This window comes from Coffea arabica, chromosome 6e (assembly GCF_036785885.1).
Source record: "Coffea arabica cultivar ET-39 chromosome 6e, Coffea Arabica ET-39 HiFi, whole genome shotgun sequence".
Lineage (NCBI taxonomy): Eukaryota > Viridiplantae > Streptophyta > Magnoliopsida > Gentianales > Rubiaceae > Coffea > Coffea arabica.
The window spans coordinates 13,346,202-13,366,952 of record NC_092321.1 but is presented as its reverse complement, the minus strand read 5'-3'; the positions used below and the strand labels follow the sequence as shown (position 1 = coordinate 13,366,952).

The 20,751-nt window shown below is 36.6% G+C and overlaps 1 long non-coding RNA gene across 1 annotated transcript; it reads left to right on the top strand.

The window, feature by feature from the left end:
• The first annotated feature begins 1,907 nt into the window (after nucleotides 1-1,907).
• Nucleotides 1,908-4,632, top strand: LOC113697093 (uncharacterized). The gene is made up of 2 exons (XR_003449791.2): nucleotides 1,908-3,287; nucleotides 3,400-4,632. It is a non-coding gene; the product is annotated as an uncharacterized lncRNA (long non-coding RNA).
• Nucleotides 4,633-20,751: the final 16,119 nt, after the last annotated feature.

Genomic DNA, 20,751 nt, shown 5'->3' with positions numbered 1-20,751 from the left:
TAAGGTTGGGTTGAGTTGAGTTCGAGTTCTAAATTCTTGTAATTAAAGGCTCGACGAGCCTAATCAATTTTTTTTTAATAATATATATATTTTAAAAATTTTATATTGTTGTTGTGAAATATTGCATATTAATTTTTATTAGGTGGGTTCGATTAGACTCGAATAGGCTCGATTGAACTCGATTAGAGTCATTAAATTTAATTAAATTCAAGTTCGAGTAAAATAAACTAAAATTGAACTTAATTTAAAGTTCGAGTTCAATCTCAACGTTTAAAAGTTTGACGAGCACAAACTCAATTATTTTATCTCATGTCAAGCTCGAGTAGTGACCCGACTCAATTGCACCCTTGCTAGTCATTTTTAGGACTCGCACGTTATATTTCATTTCCGAGAACCACTCCTAGTACAATTCCATTATAAAAATTTTAGGGAAAATTATAGTTTGCCCCCTAAACTTGATGCCTTTTAACACTTTGTTCCCTCAACTTTAAATATATACACTTTACCCCCTATATTGATTATTTGAATATTAATGATCAACTTTCCATCTAAATTTTTAATAAAAGACATTAATGCCAGAGCAGTTGGATGGTGCTAGCTAGAATATATAGCACTTTAATAGGAAAAAAAACACTACATCATGTGATACTAAAAAATTAAAGAATAAAAGATGATGAAATTCAAAATAAAAATTGTATTGTAGAGTAAAAAAAAAAAAAGAAAATCCTCAAAATTATATGTTGTGTTGCTTCTCTTTTTCCTTTAAATTATAAACAAATTATCTTTGATAAATTTCGATTATCTTGCAGCTCTCACAAGATTTTACAAGTCAATAATATGTGAATTGCTTTTCCTATGTCACATTTGCATCTTACCTTACATTTTGGTTGAGTTCTACATTATTTAGGAAATAATTGAGATTTTTAAAATACATTTCCACTACATGTTTATTTATGTCAATCAATATTTTATCCCTAATAAATTATACAAAAAATGTTGCAATAAAAAATAAGCACTAATATCAGTATTAAGATAAAACACTTTGAATTGCTTAGATTTTTTTTAATTTTTTTGGCTTTTTATTGCTAAAAGTTTAAGTGCATGGTGTGGTTGTGTTTAAACCAATTTAACAATTGTTGAAAAATAGCTATTTATTAGGTTATAATTGTTATGTGTTCAAGAATTAGCCAATGATATTTTGGTCTTGTAAAATAAAACTTCACCTTAACCATATTAATAATATAACTTTAAGGGGTAAAGTGCATATATTTGGAATTTAGGGAGCAAAATATTACTTAGAGTCTAGTATAGAGGAACATAGTGTAATTAACCCAAAATTTTATTACCAAGTCTAAATTCACTATAAAAATTTAAAACATCTGAGTATTATGTATCAAAGATTTTCTCGGTAATAACGAAAAGGCAGCGTAATAAATCGCGGGAAACTCATTAAGAAATAAAGACAAGGAAAAACGTTGGCCGAGGCGTTTTGCTAAATTGTTTGGGAGGCGTGATAGACTACTTGCAATGTCTTAAATGTTTTGCATCTTGTAAGCGAGGACAATTGGAACGTTACGAAATTTAAAACATGGAAAAATTATTATAATTTTCAAAGGGACAATAAATTTGTTAAAATTTCTACAACTTATTAGTTTTACATGCATAAATTTATAGTAATAGATTTTTTTAAAAAATCATACATGTGTATGGAGATATGCTATAAGAGTATAATACCAATTTTACTCAAAATATGACTTTTAGAGGTATCAAAACCATTTTTTTAAAAAAAATTATATAGCGCATTTTTTTAAAAATTTTTTGAAAATCCTTAGTTACTAAAAGTCAGTGCAGGTTAATTTAGTGAGAAGAAAATACTTAGTTTATACTTCATAGACCTTAGATATACATAAAGCTAAAAGGATTGTACGACGACTCTAATTTTTCTAAATTTTTTCGTAAAGTTTATACTTAAGATTTGTTACCTTTAGTAGGACTGAAATTTTTCAGAGGGATAGTCAAGTCATTTTAGGGACCAAGAGTTTTTTTTTTATTTTTTTTGGGGGACAGTCAAGTAGGTGGTAAAGGAGGTTTATCTTATCTCTAGGCGGAGGAAGTTCCATTTCCCCAGGGGGGGTTTTCTGAAATGAACCCTAAATGCCTAAATTGCTAATCCCTTGGGGGAGTAGGGAAGATCCTTGGATTGAGGCCAGTGTAATTTGGGGCAGGGAGGTTGGGAGTTTTTGGGAATGGGTTGTTGCCCCTCTCTGCAATTACGCTGCTGCCGATGATTTCATTTCAATGCAAACAAACAACCCTGAACCCCTCTGGAGGTTTCTGAAATTATCCCTTTATACTACTCTGTACAGCTTCAATAGCAGATCGGCAATATATCTGATCAAAGCAACCGAAGGACCTGCGCTTAACTTCGACCATCCTTAGCCATCTGCCTTTCATTCTGGTTACCTCACTCTCCTCTCCAAATTTCACCACCACCACCCGTTGCATATGATATGAAAGCCTTCTCGTCTTCTTTGCCCTTTTTATTTTTTCCTTCTCCTTCTCTTGAATCTCTGCCACCCACTTGCTGAGTCTTTGAACCATGGGGAGAATCCTTCTTCGATTGAGGCAGTGTAATTTGGGGCAGGGAGGTTGGGAGTTTTTGGGAACGGGTTGTTGCCCCTCTCTGCAATTACGCTGCTGCCGATGATTTCAATGCTAAAAACAAACAACCCTTCATGATGCATGATGCTGCGAGAAAAAGGTCAGACATCTCTCATGATTTCACAGGCCAGTCCATCCTAAATTCTGTATCCCACTGGTAATTGGAGGCTTTGATGATATCTTCCTTTCTTAGATTGTGTCAGATTTGGAGCTAGCTCGTATCTTGGCTGGGCGAAAATCACGGAAGAGTGGTTTTTGCAGCCATGGCGGGCTTAGCCTTTTCTCTGATGATGATAAGGAGATCTGAGCCACCACCCCCCTTGCATATGATATTAAAGCCGCCTCGTCTTCTTCACCCTTTATTTTCCTGCTCCTCCTCTTGAACCTCTGCCATGGCGGGCTTAGCCTTTTCTCTGATGATGATAAGGAGATCTGAGCCACCACCCCCCTTGCATATGATATTAAAGCCGCCTCGTCTTCTTCACCCTTTATTTTCCTGCTCCTCCTCTTGAACCTCTGCCACCCACTTGCTGTATAGTGAAGAGTCTTCAAAGAGAGAATTTTGGGTTAAAGATTGATTTGTTATTGGCTGTCTTTCTGCGCAATTTCTCATACATTGGATACCGGTGAGTTTTTTTTTTCTTTTTTTAATTTTTGATACCCTAATGTGTCTCTGAAAATCATGGTGAAAGCCTCATTCATGGATATCTGATGGGTCAATGCGGTTTGACTCGGTAGACTCGGCCGCTCTTTTGAGTCCCGGAGTTGACTGAGCCGGAATTTTCCGAGTCTGAACGAGTTTCCACCGGGTCTACCTTCTCCAGGATATGGCGGAACGGAAGCTGAAGTTCTGACGACTCAGACTCGGCCGAGTCTTTGAACGCCCTTTGGATGAGGCAGTGTATTTTGGGGCAGGGAGGTTGGGAGTTTTGGGTGGGTTGTTGCCCCTCTCTGCAACTACGCTGCCGATGATTTCAATACAAGCAAACAGCCCCTGTTGATGCTTGCCAGATGTAGTACAAACTTCTCTAATGATTCCACAAAAACCCTAAATCCTAAATCCTTGTAATCAGAAGCTTCGATGATATCCGCCTCTTCCAAATTAAGTCAAATTCTGAGCTAGCTCGTATCTTGGCTCGGCAAAATCTCCCAATGGCGGTTTTTGCAGCCACGGCGGGCTTAGCCTTTTCTCTGATGATTATACAGCTCAGAAAGAAGAACGAATGAGGCAGCAGCAGAGGAGTACGGGATTTCTTTAAGGGTGGTTGCCCATCTCTGCTTTGCCTATGATTTCGCCATTGGTTACTAAAAAACCAACAGCCCTTCGAACAGAGCCAGGGAAATATATGTATATATATATGTACACAAACACACGTATGCATATCAACATGTGTGTGTGTGTGTGTGTTTAACAATAACAGGGAAGAAGCCCTCGTTGCGAGTTTTCTTTTTTTTCTTTTCTTTCTTTTTGGCGACGGTGTTATATGAGATGAAGGTGGTGGTGGAGGGATTCGGCGATTATGGAAAAGAGGCGGTGATGATATTTGTTGGGCATTATTTCTGAGCGAATCAAATCGGACATTGGAGACGAACCGACCCGTAACTTGGCTGGGCAAACTCAGCAGTTGGTCTCGTCTCATGCATGAGCAGCTGCAGATTTTGCAGCCATGGCGCGGTCAATGTCTCTGTCCGATTCATAAAAGAAATCTGAGCCTCATCTTTCTGTTGTTTTTTTCTTAAAAAAAGAAACATTTTTTAGTATATCATTTTGATACCCCTTTTGGTCCCTGATTGAAAAATATATATTTGAGTCCTCAATCCTTTTATGTTGATGTGTGTCTCAAGAATGTGTCAAGGCTACAAGCCAGGCCTTGTTATGGACCATTAGCTATCAAGTGTTTCAAAGAGCGCTTTCGAGGCCCGTCTCATGACGGAGCGTTTTGTTATTTATACAGTCTATTTACTTTCAAATTTGTACGGTTCGTATTTCTGTGAAAAATTTTAATTGTACTTTTAAAAATTTATATAGTATATAATCTCTCTACGATCAAGCGCGTCATTTTTTTTCTACAAAGAATGCCCATCTCTTATTTTACTAATTATGCCTAGAACAAACAAAAGAAAAGAGAAACATCCGTTTGGACAGTTATTTTTCGCCGAAAATTTGTATCGTTTTTTGTGATCATATTTTTTTTATTATCTTTTTTTTTCACATACATCAAATCGTTATAGTAATTTTTTTACAAAAAATTCAAAAAAATGCAACAATCCAAACAAGGCCTTAAGATCGTAATCTAATGGGTCTTTTTTTTAAAAATTATATAAATAAAATGATTCGAATTTGAAATTTCTCATTTAATATTGTTTACATTCAAACCATTCAATCTATTCTTCCCTTCCAATCCATCTGGGTAATGTGTTACTTGAGCTTTCAATTATTGTCAATTTTTATTTTATTATTTTAAAGAAAAATTAAGAAAATAGACTGACATAATTACATCACAATTCAAAACAGACTATAACCAAAGAAAAGAAAAAGGTAAATAACTAAAATGTTTAAAAAAAATTCGCCACGGACAAATGTTACGGCAGTCAAAACGCTGTTCATAGTAAACTGCGCGAATGGGTTTTTCCCGGAAGGGTTTGAGAAAAGGCTCTCTTGCCTGATTACACGCTCGTCTTAGCAGTGCTTGACTACTTTCTACTTGCTTTTTGGGCCAACATCTTTGGTATGGTCGATGCCTCGATGGGGATGCCCATTTCATTTATGGACTTGCGCAGGGGATTTAATTCCATTAATAGTACAATAACTGTGAACAAATCAATCAACCAAGTCTAATTCGTATAAAGTGAGAAAATAATATTTTATACTTTTATTGTTCTACTTTGATAGTGCTGTTTTCCTTTTTTATCCATCCCAAATTATAGTCCATCTACACCTTCCAATTGAATACTCTAGTTAACTTTTAATTTATTTAAAATACTCTTTTTAATGTAATTCATGATCAATAGATATGGCATATCTTATTTAATACAATCAAGTTTTCTACCAATAATTGTTTTGATATATGTGTGTGTATGTATATATATCTTGAATGGTGCAAAATACCATCATTATTGCTCTTGTAATTAATGTAATAGTGATTAGTGATAATATCAATTGACGGGTATTTTAGAAAAAAATTAGGCTAGATTTACTTTTCCAACAAAGTTAACTTATTTTTTTTAAACTGTGTGAGGGAAAAAACGATACTATCAAAGTGGGATGCAAGGAGTAATTACATGGCTTTTAACTTTCTTAAGAACATGAAGGTACTCGATGTTGACCTCTTTTTTTTTTTTTTTTTCTGTGGCCTATGGGAAATCAGCATATACTAGTGGCATTGAATATGATTTTATTGATGACCCTTAAATTTGGTAACGCACAATTCAAATCATTACCAAAATTAGTTCTAAAAAATCTGCTCAATGAAAATATGGACACTACAAAGGGGGAGAGGTGGGTTGGATGGTAGAGGGGAGTGTAAGTGAGAGGTCCGTTTTTGAGACCTCTCACTTACACTATAAAAAGAAAAAATGACACCACAAAGAATTCCAAATTATTGTACTAAGAGATTTCCTTTCCATTAAGCAAGTAATTTTCATTTCTATTTTGTAAGGGTTAGGAGAAGGACAATCTGCTTACTTTGTGTCTCAGCAAGGAAGACAACCGAGAAGAAATTTGATCAGGGTCCTCGTCTTCTGCCAATGAAAATACTTCACATAAGATTGCAAGGTCCATTAATTTCACATTAAGTAAAATCCAAATAAGATTATAGGGTCTTTATTAAGAACAATCCAAAGAAGTACAATCCCAGTAGCTGTTCTGCACCGGATGAAATTTCTCAGAGACATTGGAAAGCCCCATCATCGTAAATGTGACAATTCGTATGGCCTGCACTAATTTCATAGTACAGCATTGAATGGATTCTTCTACCTTTTGAGCAAACCAATTACTAACATTGAATGGATCGGATCGTTCTACTTTTGAGCAAACCAAAATCAAGCCTAGTTGGTGCAATTTCAATGCAGTCCTCCACAAAGTACAGACCGTTTAGGCAATAAATCTATGCGTTAATTCCTGGCACCGGTCACCGGTTTAGGGGGGCAAAGAAAAAAAGAAGAAATACCCTTGAAAGTAAACAGGAAATATCACTTTTGTGTGTTCCGTTAGAATAAGATAAAAGGTAAAATTTTACTAAGAAGCAGTAAAAAGGAAATCCCGAAAACAACATGAGAGTTTATATGATTGGCTGCAGACTAAAGCAAGATACTGGCCATAGTATGTCTTTAGGGAAGAAACTATTTTGTTTTGTTTGGACAAAATCAAAGTACCTTTACATCATGGAATCTAAGCCAAAAAGAATAGGTAGAGCACAAAACAAGACTAAGTAAAACGTTCAAAACCAAATTATCCAGTAAAATTGATGCATACAAATTCACTCACAAAGGCATGGTACAAAAGCGAGTATCATTTCTTTCAACAAATTATGGGAAACAAGAAATTAACCAAATCGCTGCTTTAGAATGAGGCTTTGAGTACTGGAGTAAACATGGGACGCCAAAATAATAACGATAGCAGTGATCTAGGTTGTTAGCCAAAAAAATTTTTTTTTTTTTTGAGTAAATGATATATTATAAAGAGTTCAATATTTTCTTATCAGAACTTCAAGAATTTTCACAAATGCACCCACAAAAAACAGAAGGTAGCGACATATCTTAATGCTGCATGATGAGTTGATTCGAATGGGTAAGAAATGAGGAGAAAAAAATGAGGCTCAGATCTGTTATAACAATTAGGCAACGAGAGAGTGAACCGCCATGGCTGCAAATACCAGTTGCATGAACTAGTTCTGCCATCTGGATTGCACAGCCAAGATACGGGCCACTTTTTTTCTCAATGCCCCAAATTTCATCATCACAGCCTCAAATTCATTCCCCTTCTGCTTTTCTTGGTGTAGTATGGAAATGATAGGTTACGTCTACGGTGGAAGGTCAATGTCACAGTCATCAAGGTGTCAAAGATACAGAAACTGATAAACGAGAGACATTGAAGCTAGAAGATCATCATACTGGTAGTAGCTAGTAAAGCCATTGATGTTTCCTCCGATTCCAGAGTTTAAAAGGGCTGTTGGTTTCGCGGCGGCACTGAAAAAGAAAATCATTGGCTCAGCAGAGAGGGGCAACCACCCTTGAGAAAATCCCATCTCTCTGTCCAGCCTCAATTTCTTCTCTGCTCCGAGCTCAAAGTTAATTCGACTGGTTTTTAGTGGTTTAAGTAGTCCTCTTGTGCTATCTTACAGTTCTTACTGCGTGCTAGGCTGCTAGCACCAAGGTGCAGCAACTTTTTGACCATTCTGTTGATTAGTTTTGACTACTTTTTGCCCTTTTTCCTTTTTGGTAAACTAATAATCACAACTTCAACTTCTTCCTCCTTTTTAGTGTTTGTTTAGTGCTTAGTCGGGCCTAATAAATTTTTTCCATCAAATGATGATGCATCATCCGTAATTAGTCGCTCACATTCATGTCCAACATTTTAATGACAGAAACCTTTGAATTTGAAAATGCTGGTTCCAGATTTGCATAATTAATTCACTTTACAATAATTACTCGGATGAATTAACCATCATTTTGTTTTTCTAATTTGGCCATCTTTTGCCACTTAATTACTTTCCGTGGAGATTTTTGCAGATCCGCAGTGGCTTTTAGAGTGAACTTTTTGCATGTGCAATAATACTATACAACAATAGATGTTACTATTCATATTAATAATTAGAATCTCACTTTCGTTACTTTTTTTTCATCTTTTTTGGCCAAAAAGGAGGGAAAAAATGAAGGCGAAGAAAGCAAATAAATTAAATGTCATTAGCTCCATCCAAAATCCAGAGGATTTTTCCAATCAGATAGAATCGTAATACCCAAAAAAATAAAGAACAATAATATAAATTTTAGAAATAATCGAAAAAAAAATAATTGAGGGCTCAGATTTGTTAGTTTTAACCAGACAGAGACATCGACCACGCCATGGCTGCAAATCACCAGTTGCATAGGAGACAATAATGATGTCCCAAATACCGTACCGGGTTTGCCCAGCCAAGATACGGGTCGGTTAATCTCGACTGCCCCGATTTGATTTGCTCAGAAAGGATGCCCAGAATTATCATCACAGCCCCTTTTCATTATAGACAACCTCCACCATCACCGTCACCGCCGTATCACAGTCCGGCGTCAACAGAAAAAAAAAAGAAAAAGAAAAAGAAAAAGCGCAAGAAGGGTATGAACCCTGTCAAGAACACACACACACACACAAACACAGATATTGACATGTATAGATATATACATACATCTCTCTGTTTCTCTGTCTCTGTTGTTCTGTTTTAAAGGGCTGTTGGTTTTTCAGTAATCAATGGCGAAATCATAGGCAAAGCAGAGGGGGGCAACCACCCTTGAAGAAATCCCCTACTCCTCTGCTGCCTCATTCGTTCTTCCTCCTGAGCTTTCACGAAACCCTGGCGGTTGGGTCTTTGGCCCCTTTTATTTATAGTGCCCTGCCCTTGTTTTTTCGCCCTTCTTCAGTACTTTTTTTACCGTTACAACACCTGTACTACCATCTCATGGTGGGAATGGTAGAAGGGTATCATTGTAATTATACTTTCCTACTTTTTATTTTTCCGGGATACCATTTTGCACTTTTGCAGGTTGAATAGCTTTCTCTTAATTTTTATGACAGGAAGCACAGTAAACAATGAACCTTTCCTTTGAATATACTTTCAGTATATGGAGCTAGAATAGCTCCTCCAAAATTGCTCTTCTAGATCTCTTTAGTAATCTGCTGTAAATTGTAGACACAATATTTGATACATTGAATTAAAATATGTTATGTTTGACTTTTTTGTTTTAAATTCTTTTGGCCAAGCTAATGTCGCTTAATAATGTGTCTGATTACACGGGTAACCGCCAAGTCACAATTCACAAGAACTCATTTGAGTGGCACTAGAAATATTCCTGCTTGATTGTCCGGTTCATGGACGATTTGAGAATTTACCTTCACTCTTGACTCTACTAACTTCTTTATTTTCTTTTGGAAAAATTACTAAAATCGTTCCTCACATATTAGCGATGTGAAAATGTAGTCTCTCAAAATGAAAATGAGCATTTTTAATCCATAAAAAAAAAATCAATTTTAGTTCCTGCTAACTTTTTCATTCGAATTCTTGATAGATCCAGTTATAGGAATATCACGTGACTAACTTTTTAAGGTTAAAAAGGACAAGTGACTCAGGTTTTGACCAAAATGTAGAGGACTATGTGCTTTCTTCTTCAACTATTCATTGAATCCCTAAAGTTTTTTTGAAGTTTTCATGGGAGAACCACCAACATGTGGAGACTTTATGGACGACTGAGAACCCAGAAAAAAAGTTCTATGGATATGCCTATTATGAAGTAAGTCTTTGCTTCAGAATAATTTCTTTTCTTTTTTTTTTTGGAGAATCTGAGCTTCTAGGAGACAATAAGTGTTTCACCATGAATAGCATAATAATGGTGGAGGCGGCTGTGGGTACTTCAAATGGTATGAAACAAGCAGCTGTAAGAGGTGCGATAAACTGGTGAGGCACACACGTAAGTTAACAAAGAAGGTGAAAGATTTGAAGACTGATGTGTAGGAAAGAAAGCGCAAAGAGTGCAGAATGAATTTGATGCTGTTTTTGGCCATTGTTATCGTAATCTATCAATGGCTTTGGAAAGAGCAATTTGTCACTGGTTTTATATGTTTGTCTGGGTTGTGAATTAGGGGCCTCTGATGTAATGGCTATTAGGTAATGTATGAAGATAATGTAAGAGTCTTAGATAAACGTTAGTTGTATGGTTTTGAATGTACTCTTGCAGCAGCATTGGAATGAAATGCTCTGTTTAACAATTTGCAAATTACTTAAGAGTTTGCAATCTTGCATGTGTTGTCCAAATTAATCATGAATTAATTGGAAATCTGAGCATGAACATTAAAAAAGAAGCAATAGATATTGACATAGATGAGAGTAAAAATAACTTTTCGGATCAATTCCATTACTGCAACAAAAATTGAACCATCAAAACAGGTCACATAATTACTTCCCATTAGTCCATGTTTTTCACAAAATACAAGTCAAAAACTGATCAAAGTTTGCTAAGATCAATGATAGTCAAAAGGCACTAATTGTTCCCAAAAACAAAAAAGTGAAAGACACAAAAGCCATAAGAGGTTTGATTATGCAGCAGTAGTTTTCTTTCTTTGTAGTAGAACCATTCGAGCATTCTTTGCAGTAGTAGTGGTCTTTGTTGTAGTAGTAGCTTTTGGATTCTTATGTCTCTGAACATTAGGCTATATATAACTTATATAAGATTAAGTTCGTAACACGAGCATAATATGTCAAGTTGTAAAACAAAATTACTTGTCAAGTTGAATTTTGGAGAAAATAAGTCTAAGCTGACATTTGTTACATAAATCAAAAATTTTGATTTTACAGAATTTATTTCCGCAGTATCTATAGCAAAAGAACAAGGAAAAAAACAAGTTGCAATTGTAATTTTAATTAGTTAATCCAATTGGTTGATCACGTAGACAGCATTGGCTCTTAAATTTCCCAAACATGATTTCTCGAACTAATGCTACTTCTTGTAATTCCTTCAGGGTGCAAGAGCATGAATGTTGCCTGTGTTGTTAGCTATGCCATCTTGATCTATTAGTAACAGATAAAAATGTTATGCAGGCTATTGATGGTTTCTTGATTCTTTTAATACATTGGTCGGACTAGGAAAAGGGTGAGGGATTGAGAAGGTATCAAACAGAAAATCCCAGTAAAGCAAACAGCAAAAGTTCCTTTTTTTTTTTTTTTTTTTTTTGGGCAAAGCCCCAAATTGGGGTAGGGATGCCAACCCCTAATTTATTTATATCGAAAAAAGAAATACAGCGAATTAGAGGGGGACCAAACCTGACCTCTGTTGAAGTAAAAAAGAAAGACAGTTCTGGATCAAACATATAAAAGAACCAATATGACTAAAACACATAACAGATCAATCGAACGAAATCATCCACATGAGGGTGCCCCACATTTGTGGGATTGTGAGCGAGCATGGAAATTTGGTTTAACATCTTGACGTGTTTGCATTGTTTTACCTTTTTTTGAGAGTTGCTTCCTCGTTTTCTTTGATATCACTTGGGTAATTTGCTCGAGAACTAGTTTCTGGTCGTGATATTTGTCGTTATCACGTTGTGAATCATCCTTTCTCTCTTCATTTTTGTTAGCATTGTATTTTGTACTTGACTGAAGAAAAGGTTTTAGATGAACGAGAGGAATCTTACCATGTAATTTCTCCCATTGAAACTCTTCGAACACATCTTTAAACTGTGGCATATCTTCAAACCGGGACTTTTCCGTTTCTGTTCTTGTACTTGTACCCACAAGGGGTGTGTCTCCAACTAATACCACATTATGTGGATCATGACTTTTGTCTACCTTCTCAAGTGCATCGTTTCCCACTTTAGACGTAATTTGCTTACGTTGTTGTGAAGAGTCGCTAGTATCCATCGCCTTCTCTTTCAATGCAGCCTTTGTGAATGTTCTATTAGCTGGTGAATGGCCATCCTCAGACTCCGAATCAGTGAATTCCCCCTCATCAAGCTGGTTCGTAGCTTGGGGCTTTACCGAACGCATCTCTTCAGTTTCCTGAAACACTTGATCAGCCAACTTATGAATGATTTCACCTGCGGTAGAAACAATGGTCTCCTCTACTAACGCAGCGACAGACAACCCAGGCTGCTGGGGTTGGGGCGAGGGGGGCGCCGCTGGAGAGTATCCACCATCCATCACCTGCTGCACCCCAGGCGATGGGACAGTCCCTGCCGATGTATGCTCAACCCGTAACTCGCCCTCTTCCTGCGCGCTTTCCAGAGCTTCCTCTAAGGCATTGCCCCCAGGTCGCTGCACCTCCGGAGTCAGAGTAAGAGCCCCAGGCCTCTCCGTGGGAGTCACCGCATCTCCCATAGTTATCTTGTCCGACTCCTCACTGCCGTTTGTCTCCTCGATAGCTGCTGTCGTACCCTCCTTGTTGCTCGAAGCAGTGGGTTTCAGCCCATGAGTTCCGGCACCCTTTGCTGGTTTGAGCGCAAGGTTCTTCCTAAAGCATTCCGCTTCCGCGTGGCCGGCGCGCTGGCAAAAGGAACAGAATGCAGGCCAGCTCGACCTGTTGCCAGTGCCCATAGGTGTCGTCTCCTATCCATATACGCTTGACAGGTTCCATGGCCAAATCTACTTCAACCAGAACCCGAGCCACCGACGGCCGCTTGAAGGAGGAAGTCGCGGAATCTGCTTGCAAGGGGCGACCCAACAGCGACCCCAGTTTCATCAGGTACTTCATAGTGAAGAGTGGTAAGAGAAGGCCCGGGAAGCAGACCCATACAGGTGCTATGGAGGAGTCTTTGTTGGACTTGAAATCTAGCGTCCATTTAGAAACAGTCATTGGAGAGTTGTGAATGAACCAGGTCCGCCGCACAAAGAGCCGTGTGTAGTCCTCCTCTGTTGAAGGTTGAATCAGCACGTGGTTCGCATCCAGTAATCCCACCGAGCACTCCCTCTTCAGACCAAGGGTCACAAAGAACTTCCTAATCACCTCCATGGATGGGCGGCGCAGGGCAAAACGCCCAACCAGTACGTTCTTGAAAGGCTCCGCCAGCAACGACAGTTCGCTTCTGGACAGGAGTAGCGCCGGCTCGCCGCGATATGCACCCAGCCCACCTAGGTCTGGGCCCGTCAACGCGCTGCATGGGTTCCCCACCACTGCGGCAAAGGATTTTGCCGGCACGGTGCCCGTGCTGGCACCAATGTTCGGCGGCCAAACGGCCGCCATGGCAGATTACCCTAGAAACTTTCGGGGATAGATAACCGTAGAGTATATGATAATTCCTTCAGTCGTCAAGAACTTTAGTCTTTTTGAGAAGTTTTAGCAAAAGTTCCTTAAAGCAACATCATTTATCACAAAACAAAAACCATGAAAGTTCAACCTCTGTCCCCCTAAACGAGGAAAAGGAAGACATAATGTGGACAACAAAATTACGCAAATATTATTGGCTGTGGCCAATGCCAGTTAAAGAATTGTGTCAGCGTATCACTGGTAGGTTCAGTATATAATTTCTTGGATGAAAGGTGTTGGCGAGTAAATTATTTCACTATTTTACACATCTTTTTGTCTCATGACTTCAAGCCAAGTTGAAAATTTTGACAAATTTGTATGTGTTGTTGCACGTACAATGACAGGTCTTTGTCTTTCTGACTCCCTACCAAGTCATCTTGAATAATTTACCTTTGTTCCATTCAACCTCAATTGATGCCATTCATTGATCTCTTTCTTGATTTTTTTGTTCATGTTTTGGCCCTTTTCTTCGACCTAAGGTGTTTGGATTTGTCGGTGTTTGGTGGATGTTTTAGTGTAGCACCAGAAAGTATATTATATGCCAGCTATAGATGTGCTAACGAGGCTTACCAATTAGAGATTCTTCAAATTAAATGCAAGTGTCACACTTCTTTTATCATAGCTACAATGTCGGATTGGTCAGATTTTAAGTGCATAATTGATCATATGCCAAAAATGAAGGGTGATATACCACCCTAATGGCCCAACCGAGGTAGCTTGAGTGGTTTCGTTGCTTCTCTTTAGGATATGGCGACCACGGTTTGAGTCTCGGGGATATCGTGTTCGAGGGGATTGGGCCTCTCCTCTCGGGTCGCAGGGAGAGTAGTTGGGCCGAAGGTCTGGATACCCCTGTGTCAAAAAAGAAGAAGAAGAAGATATACCACCCTAATGTACCACAATGACAGTCTCAGTATGTTTGGAAAAGTGGTGTGTTTTGGAGAGATTTTCTCTTCTCAATGTTGCCGCATTTGGTCATTAGAGATTTTCTCTTCTCAACGTCTGCCGATTTACCAAATATAGCGACTACTTTTTTTAATATGTCAGATTGATTTTTTTTTAATATTTGTGATTTTTTTTTAATATTTGTGTCCCTGCAAACAAAATATTTCTTTTAAAAGAGAGCCAATGGCACAAATATTTATTTCATAGATCCAGTTGCCACATTTGGTTTAGATGGGACAACTGACATAGATTTAAATTTAGTAGGGTCATTGCATATGAGAAATGTGACTAATTTTCTTCTTTAAAACGAGACCCTATTCTAGTCGTTGATCAATAGCTAGATTATTTCGATACTCTCGAGAATGCTCCAATTTTTATTTTTTTTTTGGTTTTTTAGGGGTTGTTTCGGTACTCAAGAGAATACTCCAATTTTTTTTTTTTTTTTTTTTTACTTTATTCTAGTCATGAATCAATGGCTAGATTGCTTCGATACTCACCAGGATGCTTTGAATTTTCTTTTTAAATCTCTGATGCTTAACACCCCCCTCCCCAAATTAAAAAAAAAAAAAGAAAGAAAACCTACTTCCCACACCCAAAGGTCAAGCAAATTTCTATTAAATAATTTTAGGTGAAAAAAATCATAAAAATGAGGTGCTGTGGAGAGATTTTCTATTCTTAATGTTGCCGCATTTGGTTTCTCAACATTAGCCCATTACCAAATATAGCGACTGACTTTTTTTAAAATATTTTTTAATGTGTTGGATTGAAAGTTTTTTTTTTAAAAAATATTTGTGTCCCCGCAAACAAAATATTTCTTTTATAAAAGAGCCAGTGGCACAAATATCTTTTTTAAGAGATCCAGTTGCCACATCTGATTTCGATGGGATGACTGATACAGATTTAAACTTATTCGGGTCATTGCATCTGAGAGATGCAGCTAATTTTTTTTTAATGTAAAACGAAACCCCTATTCTAGCCATTGATCAACAACTAGATTGTTTCGATACTCGCAAGAATGCTCCCATTTTATTTTTTTTTTTGTTTTTTAGGGGTCGTTCGATACTCACGAGGATGCTTCGAAAATTTTTTTTTTGTGTTTTTTTTTAACTCTATTCTAATTATTGATCAATAGCTAGATTGCTTCGATACCCACGTGGATGCTCCGAATTTTTTTTTTTAAGTCGCTGATGCTAGCCGTTTATCAACATTGATAAAAAAAAAAAATGCTCAAAAGATACTCATAAAGAAATTGTCGACAGTAGAAACCAACCGCCCAACACATGAAAAAGCTTAAAAAGGATGCTGAAATAAATGATCAGAAAATAATTTTTTTTACAAAAAAAAAAAAGGCAATTGTCAATTCCAACTTTGTAAAAGACCAGAAGAAGGCAACAAAATTGCAAAAAGGAAAAACAATCGTTTCCCAAAAAGGCGAACTAGATATCATTTTGTAGTTGTAGCACAAAAACTGGAAAATAATCGGGTGAGGGTTTTACAAATCAGGTTTTGCACACTCCGGTAATCAAGCCGAGAACTCGTTTAAAATTACACAGTATCAGTTATCCGAAAACACAGCGAAAAGATGGTAATGAAAAAAAAAAATTTTTTTTTACAAAAAACAAAAGGGTAAACAATTTAATAAGAAAAAATTAAAAATATGAGGCTCAGATCTTTAACAGTACAAGCTAGGCAAAGAGAAGGTGAAATCGCCATGGCTGCAAAAACCGGTTGCATGTTAGGGAAAAACCCATATGAATTTTCCAACTACTTCTGCCATCCGGATTTGCCCAACCAAGATACGGTCACATTCATCTCAGTGCCCCAAATTCGTTAGCCCAGAGGAATTATCATCACAGCCTCAAATTCCTTCCCAGCTGAAACCACTTTCCCCTTCCCCCCGGCTCTCATCTTTCTGATGGATTGTTGTATGTTGTAACTAGTAAACTGTCAATCTCAGAAACCATCCTCTCTTAAATATTGGAAGATACACAGATCAGAAGCAACACTTTAGGCTAAAGAAGTTCAGTTGCAGTCGTTGCGATCGAAGATGATTATGCTTCAGAATACAGAAGGGCTGTTGCTTTTATATATATATATATATATATATATATATATATATATATATATATATATATATATTCTTTTTAATTTGTGAGAATGAAATCATCGGCTCAGCAGAGAGGGGCAACCGCCCTTGAGAAATTCCCATCTCTCTGCAAAGCCTCATTCTCTTCTTCACTCTGAGCTCAAGCTAGAATTGACTCTGCTTCTTGCTTTCCGAGACCTTTTTATAGGCCACCATTTCCTATAACTTTTTTTTTTTTCTTTTCCTACCATTTTTTTATTTGGGTGAAAAGGTCATTTCACAGTACCTTTCTTGTTGCTCCCGAGTTGTCCAAAGTTCCAAATTGATGTTGAAAAATACATGTAGTTCAAGTTTTTTTTTTTTGCTTTAAAAAAATGTGCAATAAGCTTTTTTTTGGAGACTCTGAAAGGGTGGCTAATTTCTTCGTATATTGTTGAAAAAAAAAAGTCGGGAAAGCGCTGCTCTTACAAGCGAGATTTCTCCTTATATGCCCGCCGTGTCTAAATACTTTTTATTTTTATTTAATGGGAAACGTTGACGGACAAAATTTTAATTTTTATTTAACAAAAATCGCCGGTCATGTCCACTAAATTTTAAAGAAATTGATACCAAGCAGCAGGTCAGTTATGATACAAATACAAAGCTTTAATTGCACGCACCTGATAATTAAAGAAAATTTATATTAGCACTAATCTTGGCATGCTCTTCCAATAGACTAATAAGATAGGCCAAATAGATATATTTACTTTCCCTAGGTTTCTAAATGAGATTTTTACTTAATCATAAGGTAGAAAGTAGAAACTTATGTATAGAAAAGGAGTTAAATTGCTTCCTGAATTTGCATAGAAGCTGAGACCGAAAGGATATCAAATTAAATGCAAACCCACATCAATATCATGCTGTGAAACATTTCAGAGAAAGTAAACAAAAAGACAAGTACACAACCTGAAGTATATTCCAAGATTAAGAAGTAGAATCCAGAATATCCCGTCCATGTTTTTTTTTTTTTTTTTTTTTGTCGATACGATAGCTTCCTATACTATGGGAATGAGGAGGACCTGGAGTAACCCGAAGGAGATTAAGCCACCACTGAACCAGACACATTTAATTGTGGCAAATTGGTGAGAGACAAGGTTTGAAGTTTGAACCCTTGCCACCCATTCCACCAAATCTTTAATGCATTGGTGTTGGCCAACAGCTCAAAGACTGATAGTTCAGAATATCCCGTTCATACGCTTCTCTGGTTTCTATCCTCTCTTCAAGGAAAATTTCTCAAAATAATCATAAAAAAAACAAATGTATTATTTTAGCCACACATATGATAAGATGTGCATCTACACTTAGATTTTTTTTTTTTTTTTCAGTTTGGTTTGCATCATCGTGCTGCATATATGATGTAGTTTGTTTTACGCTTTGAATTTTTTTTAAAAAAATTAAAACCAAATAAGTTTGTTAATGTAGTTGGAATTTTGTCTAAAATCTTAGAATGAGTAGTAAAGAAAAGAACAAAGAAATGCATACAGACATATATAAACAACTCATACAAGAGCAGAGGAACCAGATTAGTCTCAAGAAGCAGATGCAACATGGTATATTTGCAATCTAATCACAGAAAAATGTGCTAAAATTTATTGGACACAAAAGACATATACGGAGAAATCCCGCTTGTGAGAATCACACTTTCCCGATTTCTTTTTTTTTTTTTTTAACAATATATGAAGAAATTAGCTATGAAAGGGTTGGGTTTATGGCATCCAAGACGTGTAGTTTTCTTTTGTACATTCACTTTTATTATTGATAAAAAATCATGGGATGTAGAATGAGATAAATGACGGCAAGCAATATGTATTTGGAATGGGCTAATCTACGTATTTAATGCATTAATAACTTGTATCACGGATATTGATAACTTGTGATATTAGTTTTAAAAGTTATATCACATGTGAATTTAAACTGTCGAGGCGTGGATTTAATATCACCCTATTTATTTTTAGATACTTGATAATATATAACATGGGCTTATTAAAAGAGAATGTCACCTTCTAAGTTCTAACCTATGCTTCACCAAATTTTCACTTCGAAGTTTTTCGTGTTCATTTTTCAAAATTGAGATTCAACGCGTTAGCATATTGATATGACAGCATTAGTGAACGTCAGATAGGTGTGCGACCCGGGTCGACCAACGGATTAGTCAGGGCAAAGCCCTGGATACCGTGGCAGGCAACAAAAAAAAAAAAAACGTCAGATAGGCATTTGTTAATTAAATAATATAGCAGAAAACGGAGAAGACCCGTAATTTTATTGGTTTCGAAATGAAATCTAAACCTCTTTGTTACAATTAATCTATCATTGGTAAAATACAACCTCCGTGAATCACAAATATTACCTAATTATGGTCTCGATTGATGTTGACTGAATTACCAACGTCCTTGAACTGATGGTTACCATCAAAGGCTTGACTTTAAATCTTGATAAGATAAGAGGTCAAGAATTTAAGTCTTACCTCTTATTAAAGTGTCACTGTAGGTGACTTTTTCTATCTATCTAGTTCGATGCTAATTTGATCCTATCGAACCAGAAACGTGATTCGGTCCTACCGATTAGATACAAGAAACAGAAAGATGAAAGAGAAATTGATCAACAAGTAAATAATTTTTTTGAAAAATAATTCCTATCCGTTCACTATGAATTGATGAGCTTAAAAAAAAAGGGAAAATATTCTGTGGTGCAAAAATCATAATAATACTCGTAGGAAGGTTTGAAGGGACATGAGCTAAGAGCATATATATAAATATATATATATATATGTGAGGCTCAGATCAGTAATCCATAAGTCAAGCAGTGAGAGACGTGAACCGCCATGGCTGCAAAAAAACCGGTTGCAGATGCAGATCAGGAAAAACCCGCAGTGAGATTTCCGACCGCTGCCATCCGGGTTGCCCAACCAAGATACGGCCCACTTTTACCTCAGATGCCTAACGTTTATTTGCTCAGAGAAATCAAATCATCGTCACAGCCTCAAAATTCGAGATCCAAAAATGGTTGTTGTTTAACCTGGAAGTTTAGTATACACTGAATGCAGGAGGTACCAAATTAAGATACGTACAGAAACAGAAAACATACGTTCTGGTTGAAACCCAGAAGATTGTACTCCCCTGCAATCCATGGAAGATACATCATCCTCAGGGTTTCAGAAAGACGAAAGGGCTGTTGGGTTTTTTTCTTTTGGGACCACTAAGAAAATCATCGGCTAAACAGAGAGGGGCAACCACCCTTTAAGAAAATCCCATCTCTCTATACAGCCTCATTTTCTTTATTATGGTTCTCTGAGCTGATCAGCTAAAGCAAGTTAGCTAATTGATCTTGGCTCTTGGGGTTCCAAGCCTTTTTCCTGACCATCGTAGGTGGATTGGTCAACAGCTATTCATTGAGTCATGTCCCTTTCAATCTTGGTAATTGTGAAGACTGACGACATATTTATTTATCAGGTGAACATCGGGTGAAGACTTAACAATTTATTTACATTTACCCATCCTTTTCTGAATTAACTTTATTCTTATAAAAAAAAAATTAACACGTGAGATCTCTCTTAATTGGTGTAGACTGTAGAGTGAATATCCATTGGCTAAACTCTATATCAAATTCTAATTTCAAAGATTATATGTATACAATACACATCATAAGAATGTATTAGACATGTTGCATCTCGTTATATATGTATAATAACATAAAAGTCTCTTCCTGGATTGCGATTTTAGAAATAATAAAATGTGTTTTATGAAATAGGATTTTTCTAACAAATATATATAATGGGCGCTTGTTAAAATACTAAAATCACATCTAAGTTTTATATAAATATGCACACTCATATTTATGACACCCCTGAATTGGGGTACATTTTTGAATTAACTACACCTTTTAAAAAAATTAACACCTGATCCTCTCTTAATGAATATTGGGTGTCTATTAGGCACCTGTTAGCTAAATTATATGAAATGTTCCAAAAATGTTTTTCTAAACAGTAGTGACTTTCCTAACAATAGTTTTATTTTTAATTGTTTGGTCCGTCATATAGT